Source organism: Symphalangus syndactylus, chromosome 14 (assembly GCF_028878055.3).
Source record: "Symphalangus syndactylus isolate Jambi chromosome 14, NHGRI_mSymSyn1-v2.1_pri, whole genome shotgun sequence".
NCBI lineage: Eukaryota > Metazoa > Chordata > Mammalia > Primates > Hylobatidae > Symphalangus > Symphalangus syndactylus.
The window spans coordinates 71,302,815-71,320,328 of record NC_072436.2 but is presented as its reverse complement, the minus strand read 5'-3'; the positions used below and the strand labels follow the sequence as shown (position 1 = coordinate 71,320,328).

Genomic DNA, 17,514 nt, shown 5'->3' with positions numbered 1-17,514 from the left:
ATCCTCTCTCTCCTTTCTTCCTTTCCTAATATATAGTTGCAAACAAATGCACAGGCTTGTCACCTCATTCATATTCAAGAAGAAATGGAGGTTGTTGGGGTAGGGATTTGGCTTAAATCACAAACCCGTGCCTTTAGCACAATACTAACAGTTTGGAGAAGAGGAAGGCAGTGATTTGATCATATTCTATGCTGCAAGCAATACCCCAAAACTCAAGCATACATCTATTAAAAATATCCTAAGGGGAAAAATAGCGTTTGAGAAAAACACTTGGCCTTTAGTTAGTAATTCACCTGTTCATTTCCATGCAGAAAATAATATGAACAAGAACCCGTGGAGGAAGAAAAGATGAACAAATTTTAAAATGCCGCACGTTTAGATCTACATTTTTCTGTCAACTTTATAAATGTCATAGTTTCTACTGATTCCTCCCTGTAAAATAAAATACACTTAGATTCCTTTACCTTTCCCATTTTCCTTCCCCACTTCTATACCCTAAGTTTTAAAATGTTATCTGTTTTTATTTTTATGTCACATACTTCTTTTTTCAAGATTTTTTTTCCTAAGTGCTGCATTGAATTTTGTGACAAAAAGAGAACATAAGTGCCATTATTAATGAGAAAGACTTAATTGAAGGCCCAATAATGAAGCTAAGGCTGTGTGGCTCTAGCCACTTCAAACATGAGGCAGACCTCAGGATCTTCAGCAAATAATGCAATAGCAAGCTATATGAAGCAAAATCTGTCAAAAGAACAAATTAAAAATGATATGGATAGTGGGAGATATTAATATGATTTTTCAAGTCTTAAAACTTAATTTAAAAATTAGTGATACAGAGCATATATCTTTATGCTCTAAAGATATAGGGCATATTATACTTTTTTTAATGACTGTGAACAACTTTGCAAATTGATCATGCTAAGACATGGATAAAATGCCAATATATTAATGCCAAAAGTAAAAATCGTTTAGACACATTCTTAGATGATAAGCATAACCAGAAGATAGATTAATACATGCTTCTCTCCCAATTTCCTTGCATTTGCTTAAAAAATCAACCACTTAGAAATCGAAGACAGTTTCTAGATTTGTGGTCAACAAAATAGATCCAAAAAATCTGGATAAAATATGATTTTTAAAATTATATTGTGTGGCCTCACTCAAAGGAAAGAAATGGGAATCTCCAAGTATAGGAAACAAAATGGGAATAAAAACCTAAGTAAGAAACAAAGTCACAGGGGCTCCAGGCCAGGCTGCAGGCTGTGATCCCGATGCTGATGCAGATACAGGACACCAGATCTCAGGTCTGCGCCAAGGCATCACACAAAAGCAGAGCCCCCTGCAGAAATCAGGCTCCAGCAGGCTACACCAACATTTAATTGGGCAAGGAAGCAGGTAGGGGATGAAAATCCACAGGTGTAATGATGTTACACCATCCATGTGATACAGAAGCACCAAGTCAAGAAACTAGCCCCAAAATGTGTCCGTGACCTTCCTGATCTCTGTGGCCCTACAGAGGCCATGCACCTTCACCCTGTGGGAGTCATCCACATAGCTCAACCCCACAGCATGCCTGCAGCAAACAACACCCTAAAGGTGGGCTGACGGCACCAAATGACAAACCATGTCAAGATGAATGAAACAAACAGAACAAGCAAGAAGGGAGGATCAGAGAGCAAATTTGAAAGAGAATGGAAAACAAACGTGTTTAAAATGTATAAAGAGATCAAACAGATCATAGGGGAAAGAATCCTCATCAAAAGCAGATTTGCAGAAGAACTGAGTATAAATTCTAGATTTGAAAAAGCTTATTCACTGAAATAAAACTTCATGGATGGATTAAACAGTGTGATTAGACACAGATGAACAGGAAATATATGAACGAGAAAGGAATTTGAGGAAATTTCATCCCCCCACCAACGAAATCACCACATCCAGATTTTTTTCACCCAAGTTTTACCAAGTTTTAAGGGACAAATGACCCATATCAGATATGTACTGTTCCAGAGGAAAGATATAAAGAAAATGTTTTGGGTTTTTTTTTTTGTTTTATGTTTTTTGTTTTTTGTTTTTTTTTTTGAGACAGGGTCTGGCTCTGTCGCCCAGGCTGGAGTGCAGTGGCACAATCTCTGCTCACTGTAACCTCTGCCTCCCAGGCTCAAGCGATCCTCCCACCTTAGCTTCCTGAGTAGCTAGGACCACAGATGTGAGCCACCACACCTGGCTAATTTTTGTATTTTTTTGTAGAGACAAGGTTTCACCACGTTGCCCAGGCTGGTCTCGAACTCCCGGGCTCAAGCTATCTACCCTCCTCAGCCTCCCAAAATGCTGGAATTACAGGTGTAGGCCACCACACTCAGCCAAGAAAAAGCATATAAATTCATTCTATGATAATAACATAACCTTGGTTTAAAACAAAAACTAGACAAAGGCACTAAAAGTAGAGAATATTTGAGATCAAGCTCACTAATGACAAACATCTAAATCAAATATTGGCAAACAAAATCCAGCAATGTATTTAAAAAGGACCAAGATAGCTAAGACAATTTTGAAGACAGAGGGGGAATTTGTTCCTCATATAGCAAAAGTTACTGATGCCAAGAAGATATTAAAATTCATTATCTATTCCTAATTTTAAAGAATATATATTTCTAGTAAACTAGGAATAGGATAAGACATCTTTAACATAAAAATGTATCTATGTATTTGAATTCAAAACTCAACGTCATTCTAATAATAAATCACTATGTAGAGGAATTCACTTTAAAGTTCGGAAGTAAAAAAGCAGGGATCCATTTCACTACTATTATCTAATATTGATCTGAAAGTTCTAGCAGACTGTCCGATAGAACTTTCTGTAATGATGGAAAATGTTCTAAGATGGTAGCCACAAGCCACATGTGGCTGCTGGGCATTTGAAATGTGGCTAGTGCAGTTGAGGAACTGAATTAGTAATTTCATTTAATTTTTATTAACTTAAATGTAAATAACCACATATGCCTAGTGACTACCATATTAGACAATGCCATGAACATTATAATAACACCAGAAATCTGATAATAGATACAAATACAGGAAAAGCAGCCAAACGTCATTGCTCTAAAATAATGCTTGTGTCTTCCTGGAAAACTAGAGAGTGAACAGAACTACTAGGCTACCGAGAGGGTAAAGTTGGATAACTTCAAAATAAATACCTTGCTTATAACAATCAGTAGCTTTGCCAGTGTTCGGCAACAACCATTAGAAAATATCACAAGAAAGATATAGCAACAACAAATAAAATTTGTGTTTATCTTTCATTTTAAGTTCAGCAGTACAAGTGCAGGTTTCTTACATAAGTAAACTTGTGTCATGGGGATTTGTTGTACAGGTTGTTTCATCACCCAGGTATTAAGCCTAGTACCCATTAGTTATTTTTCCTGATCTTCTCTCTCCTCTCACCCTCCACCCTCTAGTAGGCCCCAGTGTGTGTTATTCCCTTCTGTGTCCATGTGTTCTCGTCATTTAGCTCCCACTTACAAGTGAGAGCGTGCAGTATTTGGTTTTCTCTTCCTGCGTTAGTTTGCTAAGGATAATGGCCTCTAGCTCCAACCATGTTCCTGCAAAGGACATGATCTCGTTCTTTTCTATGACTGCATAGTATTCCATGGTGTATATGTACCACATTTTCTTTATCCAGTCTATCATTGACGGGCAGACTAATAAAATGTAACAAGAACTAATTTAATCAAATTTGTAAAGACATACGTGATGAAAGTCACAAAACTTTCTGAGGGATATAAAGCAAGTGTGAAGAGTTAGAAAGCCATAGACTCGTGGCATAGTTACAAGCTCTGGAGCCAGACCACCAGGGAAAAAGAGTCCTGGCTCTGTCATATCTAGCTGTGCGACTGTGACATCTTATTTAACATCTCCATGCCTCAGTTTATCTCTCTGTAAAATGAGTATGGCAATAATAGCCATACTATGTCTTGGATTGTTATGAGGTTTAAATGTGGCAGGCAGGGCTTAGAATGGGGCCTGATGCACAGTTAAGAGTCAGTCAGTGTTGACTGCTGGTATTACTGTATTATCATCACTGTTATTAAATGGAGCAGTAACTGAGTAAAGATATCAATTGTCTTCATATTAATATCTACTTTTATTACAATCCAAATGAAAATTCCAAGGGGACTTTTTAAGTTAACAAAATAATTCTGAAGTTTATATGGAAGAATAAACACACAAGAATAGCCAAGAAAAATGTGGAAACTTGCCCTAGCCAATTTTAAGATGTATAAAAAAGCTGCAGTAATTGGAACAATGTATGATCACACCACAACAGGCGAACTGAGCTTTGGAACAAAGCCCATAAACAGAACCAAACACTTAGGTGAATTTAGTATAAAATAAGGCAGCCTTTCGAATCTATAGGGAAAGAGTGGGTTATTCAAAAAATGATGTTGAGACAACTGGCTAACCACTTGGAAAAACAATTAAGTTCATTTTTAATCTCACACCTTTCACCCAAACAAATTCCAGATGAAGGAAAACTTTTAATGGGACATGAAGCTGTAAAAATTCTAGAAGGAAACAAAAAAATTTATATAATCTTCCAGTTGGGAAGGATGTTTTAAACATGAAGGAGCATACCATGAAAGAAAAATTTGAATGTTTGAGTGCATATTTTTAAATTCTCTTGTTAAACCCTACTACAATAAAAGAAACGGGAAACAAAACTGGAAAAATAGGATATATAACAAACATAGGGTCAATAAACTTAGTATAAAGACAATTCCTAAAATCAGTTAAAAAAAAAGGTAAATATATTGGTGAGTAAAAGATATGCAAAGGAAATTTTTAAGAAAATCATGATTAATAAGCATATAGGAAATGTTTCATATAACCAAGAAAATGCAAATTGAAATAATCAATTACCATTTTTACCTTGTCAGACTGACGAAGATTAACAAAACTACAATGCGCAGTCTTGGCAAACCTGTAGGAAAACAGGTGTTTCCATTCACCATCAGTGAGAGACCATTAAATCGTTAGGAAGGCAATTTTTTAAATGAGTCAACTGCTTTTATACATTTTGACCCAGAATTTCAATTTCAGCTTCATCAAAAGAAGGTGACTGGGAATGTTTACAAAGACTTGGCCACAAGGATATTCATCACACTATTGCTTATAATAGCAAAAGAAAAAATGGAAAGAACAAAGGGAATAAGGGAGAGAGGGAAAAGAAAAACATCTAAATGGTAACAACCTAGATGTCTGACAATAGGTAATCTATTAGATAAGTTATACTTCACCCCTAAATAATTAAACAATGTTGTAGAAGAATAATTACTGATGTAGGGAGTGGGGAATGTTAATAATATAGCATTCTGTATTAAAAATAAGTTACAAAACAGGCTGGGCATGGTGGCTCACGCCTGTAATCCCAGCACTTTGGGAGGCTGAGGCAGGCGGATCATGAGGTCAGGAGATCGAGACCATCCTGGCTAACACAGTGAAACCCCCGTCTCCACTAAAAATAGAAAAAAATTAGCCAGGCACGGTGGCGTGCACCTGTAGTCCCAGCTACTTGGGAGGCTGAGGCAGGAGAATGGCGTGAACCCGGGAGGCGGAGCTTGCAGTGAGCCAAGATAGCGCCACTGCACTCCAGCCTGGGCAACAGAGCAAGACTCCATCTCAAAAAAAAAAAAAGTTACAAAACAATACACTGATACTATTTTTATTTTTTAAACACACATATTTATATGCAGACAGCGACTGGAAAGATATTCATCAAAATGTTAACAGCCGTCACCTCTGAATGAGACCACTATTAATTTTTACTTTCTTCTTTCCATCTATCTGTGTTTTCTAAGTTCTCTGGGATCGTATGTCCCTGACGTAATCAGAAAAGAACCCACAAAATTGATTTAAAACTTAATTTTTAAATTCTTGCTAATTATTGAAGTCTAGAATATATCTGAAGTTTAACATTTGGTTAGTTCCTCAGTCACCAGGCTGAACTCTGCTGGCCAAGAAAATATCTTGGAAATCTTCACATAAACTGTATTTACTCTGGCTGCACTTTTTCCTCCTTTAGTATTCAGTGTACTATGCCAAGAAAAGATCCACTTTCAACTGGAGATCCACTTTCAGAGAGATTCAAATGCTAAAAAGGAGACACTGGAGTATGAGCTGGGAAGTGATCCATTTTATGCACTGTAAATTAAAAATGGACGTTTTACTAATGCAATAATGAAAAACATGCTAGACTATCCTGGTGTTGCATGGAGACACATGAAGTATGACTATAAACAAAAGAAACTGATTTTTAACAAACTCACTAAAATTGAGTTTATAGGCCATGTGAGAAGTCAGATTCATGATATTATAGGCACACTTTATTTTTTGATGCAAAATTTTATTTCTCAACTTGATTTTCAATCCTATTCACCAGGCATGGCTCTGGTTTACTTTTGCACACTCTCAAAGGATAAAGCTTTGCCCCATTTGAACATATTTCCCCAAACTGAACATCAGTCAGCAAGACAATTCTAGGAGTTCCAAAGAGGGGGCTCAACTTCCTAGGGGGAAGAGAAACAACACTCATTCAAACATAGACGTTCCAGAGGGTGTTGTTTTCAAAAACATGCCCAATTTGCCGGAAACTATACTTCATTTTAGAAAACACCTGGGCTCCAGGGCTGCTGTGGGCACCCTGGGGAGATCATTAAAGTGCAGATGGGGAGGGAGGATCGAGGGCAGGAGAACATAAACTTCCCAAACAAAAGCCTACTGTTTCCTTTGTCATGGGTTAGAGTCTTGCCATATGTTGGTCAAAGGTACTTAACGCAATCTCAATACATCCCTAGGGATTTGATGTCATGTGAAGGTGATGAAATGCCATTTTGCGTAACTCAGAATGAAGAGCCGTAAAGGAGCATATTAGTCTCATGTTCTTCATGGGGATGCCCATCAGAATCACCAGGGAGCTTCCTCCAACTGATAGCAGCTACTGATTGTTGAGTACCTACTCTGCACCTGGTGCTGGGCCAAGCACCTCCTGTATTATCTCATTTCATCATCACTTTAGCCCAGTGAGGGGGGAGTTATTTGAATCCCCATTTTGCTGATGAACTCAGAGAGATGAAGTGCCCAAGTTCATGCAGTTGGCAGAGGTGGAAAGGACTTGAACCTGGGCAGTCGGACTCCAAAGGCTTTAGACTGCTTCCCTACACTGCCTCCAAGACACAGATCCCCAAAGACCCCTCGTCCACTGACTTCAAATGCCCAGGTGACAGATGTGTGCCTGATTCAGAGATGCTGATTTCAATAGATCCCCCTCATTTTGCAGAAGGATAATCACAGCTCAGAGAGATTTAACTCCTTGCCCAAGGTCACAGGACACATTAGTAGAGAAGTCAAGACTTGAACCTAAGATCAAGAGAAAAAGCCCCAGACCAGGGTAGGAAGAATCCCAGGCATTAGAGTGTCAGTGTCTGCAGCTGGCTGTGTGACCACAGATAAGGCACCTCTCCTCAATCCCTGAGTGGCCCTTTTCCTCGAACTTCAGGAGCATTTTGTGTATCTGGTGGTGTTTCCCCTTTGGCCCTCTTTCAGACAGAGCTCTGGTTTTTGCCAACAGATTTTTGAAGTGGCACCTGCAGAGACTGTGTTAGTGGATGTTCCCATCTTTCAGGCCTAGAAAAATACAGATACATTGAAATTTACTGCCATAATCTAGAACGGTTGAGGGACAAAAGGGAAGTTGCCACCAGAGGTAACTAGGTGGCAAGGTTTTCAGTTGGGAGTAAAAGAGTTTATTCTGGGGGCGAGTTGACACAGTCCAAAGTTAGCTATACCAGTCCCTGGTGGATAGTCATCCTTGACGTTTCCCCTGCCCTACCAAGTTTGAAATTGACTCCCTGTGAAAATCTTGAGCTCCACGAGGACTCCAGGCATGCACTGCATTTGTTTTATGCATGGCTGGGAGAGATTTGCTTGTGAACTTCTCTGAAACCCACCTTCCCCCTAGTCCTGCTGTCCTGTGGGGGGACGTCGGCATCCCCCTCTATTTCTACACCCCGTGGCTCAGCTTTCATGTAAAGTGACCAGCAGGTGGATGCTGCCCTTCCCCATGCAATACTGCTCCTCTGCCATTTCAGTAGGATGATGGAAGAGAAAGTGATTAACTCAGAGACAGGCCATACTCCTGGAACCCCAGGCAGGCTAATAGTCTGTGCCCCTTCAAACTGACATTCTTTAAATATTTGTTCAACATCCATTGAGAGAAGTTGGGTACTGCTGAGGGAAAGGAAGAAAGTGCTCCTGGTTCTGTCCCCCAAGCAATTCAGTTCCGGCAGCCAGCATGCATCCCACAGCACTTTAGCAGCCCAAGTGTGTGCCCCAGGTCTCCTTCCCACCTCTCCTCTGAGTTTCTCTGTAAATTTGTGTCCTTTAAGAGCAGTCAGCATTTGCCATAACCTGTGGCCATGAGTGTGTGGAAGGCTTTAGACATTTTGGTAGACTTGCCACTCAGTTCCAGTTCCAAAGGTAAAATTATTCCAAATTTGCATACTGCCACAAGGCTTCGTGTGTCAGGAGACACATACCTTGTGCATGAATCCTGAATTATCCTCTACCGAATGAAAACAAAGCATTGCAAATATTTGTATTCTTAGCAAGTTCTAGCTGTTTTAAGTGCTGCAGTTATTCTGAGCTCAGGATTACAAAATCTTAAAAAGCTGATGCTTTGCTTAGAAGATAATTTGTAAGTTCTATAAATGTCAACAGTCAAGAATTGTTTTGGGTGTGGATTTATTGAGAGGAGAAAACACTTTGCAAGAACGCTGAACCCCATTAGCTTCATTTCATTTCCTTGTACTGCCTAAAACTACCCTATTAACTTCAGTTAGAGATAAATGCCAAATGCCACAGAATTATATGTAATCTCAATTATGTTAAAAGTAATATGCATGGAAAAATTCTGAAATAGTATTTCCCAAGACATTAATTTTACCACTGGAAGTGGAGATTATCAAGGATTTTAATTTCTTTTTTATATACTTCTGTGTATTTCCCAGGCTTTTATACTAATATGTATTACCTTGTAATTAATACAAACAACAACACATATGGGTAGATAATAATTTACATCCTGAGAAGGCAGACCAGCTGTGCTGACGAACAGTTCTCAATGCTGGTGTGCCCAGAGCTGTGAGGTCACAACCTTGTGCAGAACTTGGGGTGTATAGGCCAACAGACGATCCAGATATCTGCAGGGCTGCTAGATCCCGGGCCTGCACTCCTCTGGGAATGGACTCATGGTCCTTCACCTTTTACTTCCTCTCCTTCTGGGGCCGTGATGTAATCTTGATCCTCATGAACACAGTAACAATAATAACCCACTTCATTTCCTTCCAAGACTGCCCGCAGCTCTGGGTCCTCTATTGGTATTTGTATGTAAGGTGTTCTGACTCTACAGCCCTCCCATCCATGTCATGTCAGAGCCTTGGCAGCAATATAAGGCCCATTGCTGGAGTGCCCCATTTACGTTATAAAGCTCCACCAGGCAGAGTGGCTCAGATGCAATTCCATCTACCCCTAAGAAAACCTGGACACATTCAAGCCTGCATGGAGGGCTTTATCAAGAGACATTCTCTTACTCCAACCAGGACTGGTCTTTCAACGCCTCTCTAGCTGTTACCTTGTTCCACTTCTACCATCACCTTATAACACCTGTAAACTTTTCTGGGCATTACACCAGTACCCTGCAGGCTGTGAACTACACAGTTGTATCTGTAGGCCCCGCTACAGTGGTCTAAAGAAGCATATAAAGCCATGGTAGACATTACGCCAGACTTTCTGACCTCAACACTACTGATATTTTGGGCTGGATAATTTATAGCTGGGGAGTGGGGAGGGGCCTGTCCTGTGCATTGGAGGATGTTCAGCACCATCCCTGGTCTCTACCCACTAGATGCCAAATAGCATTCCTCCCCTAGTTGCAGTAACCAAAACTGCTCAGGCATTGCTAGTTGCCCCTTGGGGGGCAAAATCAACCCCCATTTGAGAACACTGCACTATAATCATGTCCAAAGATCCTATTTAGATAAGTAACTTGCTTCTTGTCACACCAATATTGTAAAGCCCTGATACAACGTAATAGACAGGTTGCAAGACTCACTCAGTTTGTGCACACATTGACACCTTGTGTTTTGCAGGTGCCTCAGTCCATGACCCCAACAGTGCCCCACCTTAGTAATGACAGTTATATGCTGAGTGCTTATTAAGTGCTAAGCATTAAATCGTATCATCTCATTAAAATTTACAACAGCCTATGAAGTATTACTCCCATATTATAGATGACAATTTTGAGTTACGAATAGAGTGAAAAACCTTGCCCATGGTGGCATAGCCAATTAGTGGCAAGGCTGTGTTGGGTCTCTGGAGTCCAGGCTCTTAGTGTTCTCCATTCTACTCCAGCCTTCCTCAGAGAACAGAATGGGAAATCAAAAGGCATGTCCTGGGTACCTATAGAATATAGGAACTGGTAAAATAGCTGCAGACCCAGGAAACTTACCTGGAACCTGTTGGCCAAGCCCATCCCCTGATCTCATGGCAACTAGCCAGGGAGGACTTCCAAGGAAACCCTGTAACAATACCAGGTCAGGGAAAAGGTGAGTTGTGAGCGAGGGTATGGGCCATGTCTAAGGAAAAGGATGGTGGCCAGCTTGGTTCTGCCACTTTAAAGGCATCCCTCCAGCTTTAGCCCAAGATAAGAGGACATTACAGTGAGTATACTCATTCTGAGGATGTTTCCCAACTTGGCCCAACCAACCTACATTTCACTGCCATCCCTTGCCATTCGGTTTTGAATCTTCTCATTTCTCCTTGACTTCTCAACCACTGTTCAGCCTTTCCAAGTAAAAGCCATTCTCTCCTTTCAAAATCTCTTTGTCTAGAGATTTTGGGCCTTTCAAAATCTCTTTGTCTAGAGTTTAATGTCTTCTATCAAAAGCTTGTTATCTCACTCATCTCTGAAAACCTTCTAGCCCAGGGCCTGACACATAGTACATTCCTTTCTACTCTCAGCAATGGCTCCCATTTTGCTTTGTAATAAGACCCCCCGACACACATTTGTGAATTATCAATGAGGCAGCCCCAGTTGGGCAATCAGTCATCTCCATTCTCTCTGGAGCTCCAGAAAGCTCAGCCCAGATTCTTTGAATTTCACCAACTTGGAGTCCTGCTGAATATAATTTTATTTCAGATTTTTCAACAGTATTTTACAAGTCTAATTTTTCAAGCTGGTTACTTTTGGAGGCAGTGAGGAGGTAGAAACATTCAGCCTAACTCCGGCCTGTCTGTTGTTCTATCATTTGGAGACACATTCCCAAACCAGCTGATAATTTGGTGCCGAACAGTTATATTTGGCTCTGGAATGCCCTGAAAATGCTCCCTAGACCCAAGGGACACTAGGAGAAACAGCAAGGCGAGCTCATTTCAGTCCCTAACCTCCACTGTTTTTCCCACTACCTAATGCAAATGTCACTATGGGAATGTAAGCTCTGCTTCGGGCTTACATCAGCTTTGGAGGGTTTCAACACACCCTCCCGCTGCCTCCATAAGACTAGGGATTATTTTTCTCTTCCTATTTGCCAGAAATAAATATTTATAACAAGAAAAGATTGCCAAGACTTGAAAAGTATTTGAATTATTTAATCCACCCTTATAAAAAGGATTTTCTCTGATTGGTGTTTGAATTGGCTAATGAATTTTAACCCTGGTTTTATCCCAAATCCGTTAGACAGCCACCAAACTGCAGGGAAGAATTCTGGGAACTTTCTTCTTTGCCAGTCTGAAAAGGATTACATTGTCCCAAGGTCTAAACCTGTAAATATACACTTATGAGTGTGTGGTTCCAGAGCATGGCTTCATTCTAGTTGGCATGATCAGGGCCTCTCAAAAGACACCTGAACCTTTTCTTCAAGCTCTTCATCCCTAGCCCCCTCTCCCGGAAGGCAAGCTCCTGTTGGTATCCAGCCTTGCCCATTGAAGATCTTGGCCATGTGCCTCCAGAGCTGTCAGTATGAACAGCCTCAACTCCTGGTGTGCTTCCAGCTACATTATAAGACTAGCTGGGCTTACCTTGGGCAAGCTATTTCAACAAAACTTGGGTTTGAATTCTGGCTCTGACACAAGTGGTGCAGCACTAACTCAATTAACTAACCCTTCTGACTCTCAGTTTCTCAAAACATAAATAATATCTCTCTCAGAGAGTTGTAGAAGCATCAAACAAGATCATGAGTATATGATGTTAGAAAAAACATGCATGCACCTGTGTGTATAGATATGTATATGTGTATATGTGTGTGTATCTATACACACACACAAATTCACTAAAGCTTTTCATTTCCCTATTAATTCCTGATGTCTACAAAGACGTTAATTTGGTAAAATGATATCATTAAGCAATCAGGCATCTTGGACATTTTAATGTTTAATCCCTCTGATTTTAAACCATACATCCATGTAGTTTATTTTAAAGGTGTGGAGGCCCATGTAATAAAGAGGAATAACATCTACTGAATGCTCAAGTGCTAAGTATCATGCTTTGTACTTGAATACGATATTATTGACTCCCCACACAATGTCATCACCACTGTTTATAGATGGAGAATGTGTGTCCCTAGTCACACACTAGTAAGAAAAGGGCTCAGATTTGACTCGGTGTGATCTGAAATATCCTCTGCCCCTCTCTGTCCCCTCAGTACGCAGCTTGAGGGATGCCTAGCTCCCAAGTCTGGGGCATTTAGCACTCTGAGATAATGACACTCATTGGTCCCCAAATCCTGATCAAGCTTGTCAGACTCCTATAGACAGATGGCTTGGGTAAACCTATGTCATAGGTACACACAGAATTCTAAAATATCTTTGGTAATGGACAAAAAAAAAGTTTTATTTCAAGATTATCTAAAAATTACATTTGGCTAGGCCCAGTGACTCACACCTGTAATCCCAGCGTTTTGGGAGGCTGAAGCGGGCAGATAGTTTGAGCCCAGGAGTTCCAGAGCTGCCTGGGCAACACAGGGGACCTTGTCTCTACCAAAAAAAAAAAAAAAAAAAAATTTAATTAGCCAGGTATGGCACTGCACTCCTGTGATGCAGTGACTAGGGTGGGGTGGGTGGGGGGGACAAGGTGGGAGGATCACTTGAGCACAGAAGGTTGAGGCTGCAGTGAGCCTTGATCGCACCACTGCACTGCAGCCTGGGCAACAGAGTGAGACCCTGTCTCAAAAGAAAATAACAAAAATTTAAACATAAAAATAAAATTTTCATTGAATGTCTGATTTCAAACTCCCACCCCTCCCTAATTTTCTCCCTAGTTGCAAACGAAAGCCAAGTGGGCCAGTCCGAGCTCCTGGCCTTCATTTCCCCTGCCCACCCGGTGCTAGTGAGCAGCAAAATGGCCACCTAGAGGGTGGACCAGCAGGGGCCTCAGCTGTCCTAGGAGTGGATCACGGCCCCACATATGTCACGACACCACTGGCTTTGGCACATGCTGCAGCGAGGCTGGCACGGCCCTGGGGCCAAACGTGGCATGGCCGAGGTGCGGCAAGGAAGGCTTTGTGCCCTGCCTCCCAAATGGAGTTCCAGGAAGGAGTCAGATGACCTGAGTTATGGAAACCAAATGGCCCTCCTTTGTTTAGAGAGAGAGAGAAAAAAGTCACTCATTTTTGTGGTAAAATGAAAACAGGCTCCAAACCAAACAATCCTCTCAGAGCAGAAAATGCCAGCTCCACAGAGCAGGCCCACAGCCTGGGAGGCTGATACACTCGGATGGAGGAAGGTCTTCCACAGCCTCAGCGAAGCCTTTGCAGGCCTCCCAGTGAGGTTTTCCTCTGTTTTGCTCCAGAAATATTTGGTCTCCCAAGCAGAAAAGGAAAAGGAAAGGAGGGGGAAAGTGAGAAATGTCTGCCTGGCCTGTGCCACACTCATCCTCTCACTCCTCTCCAGTTGGGATGGAGGGAGGAGAGAGGAGTTGTCCAGAGGCAGCCGGAAGTGAGGCCAGGCACTAACCTAGGAGCAGGGCATGCCAGCCTGGAGTCTCCCTGGCTGTGGTGCTGCAGTGCGCTGCCTCGGATGCTCTCCTCGGCGTGACCCAGCTCTTCCCACAGAAGGCAGCCAGAGTCACAAGGCCTCCTGTGGCCGCTCTGTGGCTGTCCCGTGGCTCTGTGGGCCGGCTCTGTGGGCAGGGATCTGTACTCCCAGGTACTGCTGGTGCATGTGCAACAGGATAAGCCATGGCCACGAGGAAATAAATATAGGTTCGAATCAGCCACACCTGTCCCCAGTTCCAGTTTATTCTCTAATGCAAGCCTTTCCTGGAATGGAGAATCTCTTAGTGAGGAAAGAGTAATGCAGAATTCATTTCCAGTCTTGGCTTTGCCTCTGGCTTGCGGTGCAACCTTAGATCACTGTCATCCCGCTCAGCCTCCATTTTGCATCTGAAATATGAGCCTAATGATCCCTGCCCTGCCTTAACTCACAAGGTTGTCATTACAAGGAAACAAAGCGCAGCTTCTATCAAGGCTGGTGCTTATAGCCTGTTAGATAATCATGCAGACTCTGCAGCCAGACTGCCTGGGTGCAGATCCAAGCTCCCATGTGTAACCTTGGGCAAGCTACTTAATCTCTCTATGTCTGTTCCTTACCTTTAAAATGAAAAGAATAATACACCTTCCTGATAGCTCCGCTAGAAGTTTAAATATGACTCAGTGACATACAGGAAGTGCTTAGAGATTGCCTGCATGCAATATGCCCTGGCAAGTCTGGCTGTCATTGTAGATGCTCCTTGACTTAAGGTGGGGTTATGTCCTGATAAATCCATCATAAGTTGAAAATACCATAACTCAAAAATGCATTTAACTAATGCTAAATGACGAGTTAATGGGTGCAGGAAATCACCATGGCACATGGATACATATGTAACAAACCTGCACATTGTGCACATGTACCCTAAAACCTAAAGTATAATAATAAAAAATAAAAAATAAATAAAAAATTAAAAAATGCATTTAATACACCTAACCTCCCAAACATCATCACTTAGCCTCACCTACCTTAAACATGTTCGAAACACTGACATTACCCTATGGTTGGGCAAAATCATCTAACGCAAAGCCTATTTTATAATAAAATGTTGAATAGCTCATGTAATTTATTTAATATTGTACTGAAAGTGAAAAACAGAATAGTTGTATGGGTACTCACCATTAATATACACAACTGAAAGCACCTTTATAAAGTCACAGTATTGTTTAAGTTGAACCATTGTTAAGTTGAGGACTGCCTGTATTATCATCACAGATGGAAGGACATCTTGAAAATAATAATGCTCGGGCCGGGCGTGGTGGCTCATGCCTGTAATCCCAGCACTTTGGGAGGCCGAGGCAGGCGGAGCACAAGGTCAGGAGTTTGAGACCAGCCTGGCCAATATGGTGAAACCCCGTCTGTACTAAAAAAAAAAAATACAGAAATTAGCCGGGCGTGGTGGCAGGTGCCTGTAATCCCAGCTACTTGGGAGGCTAAGGCAGGACAATCACTTGAACCTGGGAGACGGAGGTTGCAGTGAGCCGAGATTTTTGTGCCACTGCACTCCAGCCTGTGTGACAGAATGAGACTCTGTCTCAGAAAAAAAAAAAATAATAATAATAATAATAATAATAATAATGCTCAATTCAGGCACTGCATGATCCTACACTGTCATCATAAGCTTTATAATTTTACTCCATACAGCGTCACCATTCCTGCAACATTCCATCATCTGCCAACAGCTGATTCTAAATATGAGGGTAACCTCCAGTAGTTCCCTGTTGCGCTTAGGAAAAATTTCAAAAGCTTCATCATGGCCTATGTGGCCATGGTCATCTGGCCCTGCTGCCTTTTCTAGCCTCATTTTGAGCCATTGTCTGTCTCACTTAGATTCAACAGCCTCACTGGCCCTCTTTTAGCTCTCAAAAGATCTAGGGTCCTTCTTGCCCCAGGATCTTTGCAGTGCCTCCCCCTCTCCCACTCCACCCCGTCACCCAACCTCAGGTTTCAGCTTAAATAGCTTTTCCTCGGGGAAGCATTTCCTGACCTCCCAGATGAGGGCCAGCCCCCTCCTCCTTTTGTGTGCTCATCACAATTATAATTACATGACAATTTGTGTAATTACTAGCATGTTGGCTCCTTGGATAAGGTACTTTATCTGTTTTGTTCATTGCAAGCCTTAGCACATTGCTTGGCACGTGGTACACACTCAAAGAATTTATTTTTTAATAATGTTAATTAACTGTCTCTCCTGCCTCCTATAAAATCCATGAAAGCAGAGACTGTGTTTCTCTTCTCAAAGCCTACATCTCTAGTATATAGTAGGTCTTCAATAAATATTTGTTGAATGAATGAATAAACAAATGACCTGGAATAATCTCCCTAACTTTTCACCACTTGAAGATTTTCCTGTACATCTTCTTCCTCCTCTTGCCAATGGGGACGTTGTGCTTAGCACTCAGATGTGTCCTCAAACTCCTATCCCAGGCAGCTTCCTAACCTTCACTCAGGCAAGAGTTTAATGTCAGCTATATTCTGCAGTCATGACTTGCAGATATCATAAGCGACATCAGTGTCACAACAAAAGCAGAATATTATCCATTAATAATATATGTATTCCTTTGTGTCTTCTAGTTACAGGAACTTGTAGTCACAGCCTGATTAATGACATAGATCTTATTCATCTTCATTTCACGTATAGGCCCTACCACAGCCTTTTTGTACAGCACATGTACCCGATAAAAGCTGAGGCTTGAAGGAATGACTATTATATACTTAGTATAGTAACTTCTCAGCCCTGTCTCGGGCCCCAGAAACTAGGATACAATGAAGTTCTTAGTGAGCTTGAATTAAAGCCACTTTAAGCTTTTTCCTGGTCATCCATTAGAAGAAGCACAAGAACGTCCCTACTCCAAGAGTGCCCAACTCTGATCCACCTTCCACAGCTACATCTGCCACGACCTCCAAAATCATCACTTCAGTTTTACTCAAAAACCCACCAAAGTTTTTTCTGTAACTTAGAGAACTTTGTCCAAATCCCTCAGGCTAACTCAAAGAACTTGACCAAACTTTCTATACTGATCTTTTCTAATTCTTCTTATATCCTACCTTGGAACATGCCTTTAGTATGCCCTGTCTTTGCTGATGCCATTCCTTCCACCAAGAATGTCTCTTCCCCATCTTTGCACAAAAGCACAGCTCATGTTTTGTGCTTTCCTATGATCTGACTATGACAGCCATGTAAAGGAAACTCCCTGTCTTATGAAGCCCAATGATACTTTGGTGAAGTCATTTGTCAGCAAACTTTTTCCACAAATACGGCTTCTCTCTCAAACTAGCCTTAGACATGGAACTCCTTAGGAACAGTCTAATATTTTCTTGTTTCCCCTCAGTGATTCCTGGTCTTAGATCTAGGAGTTCACTCACTATTTTCTCACC

General features: G+C 41.5%; 1 protein-coding gene across 4 annotated transcripts in view; it reads left to right on the top strand.

The window, feature by feature from the left end:
- Window positions 1-17,514, top strand: part of ANTXR1 (ANTXR cell adhesion molecule 1) — a 244,955-nt gene that overhangs the window by 99,025 nt on the left and 128,416 nt on the right. The window lies entirely within an intron of this gene.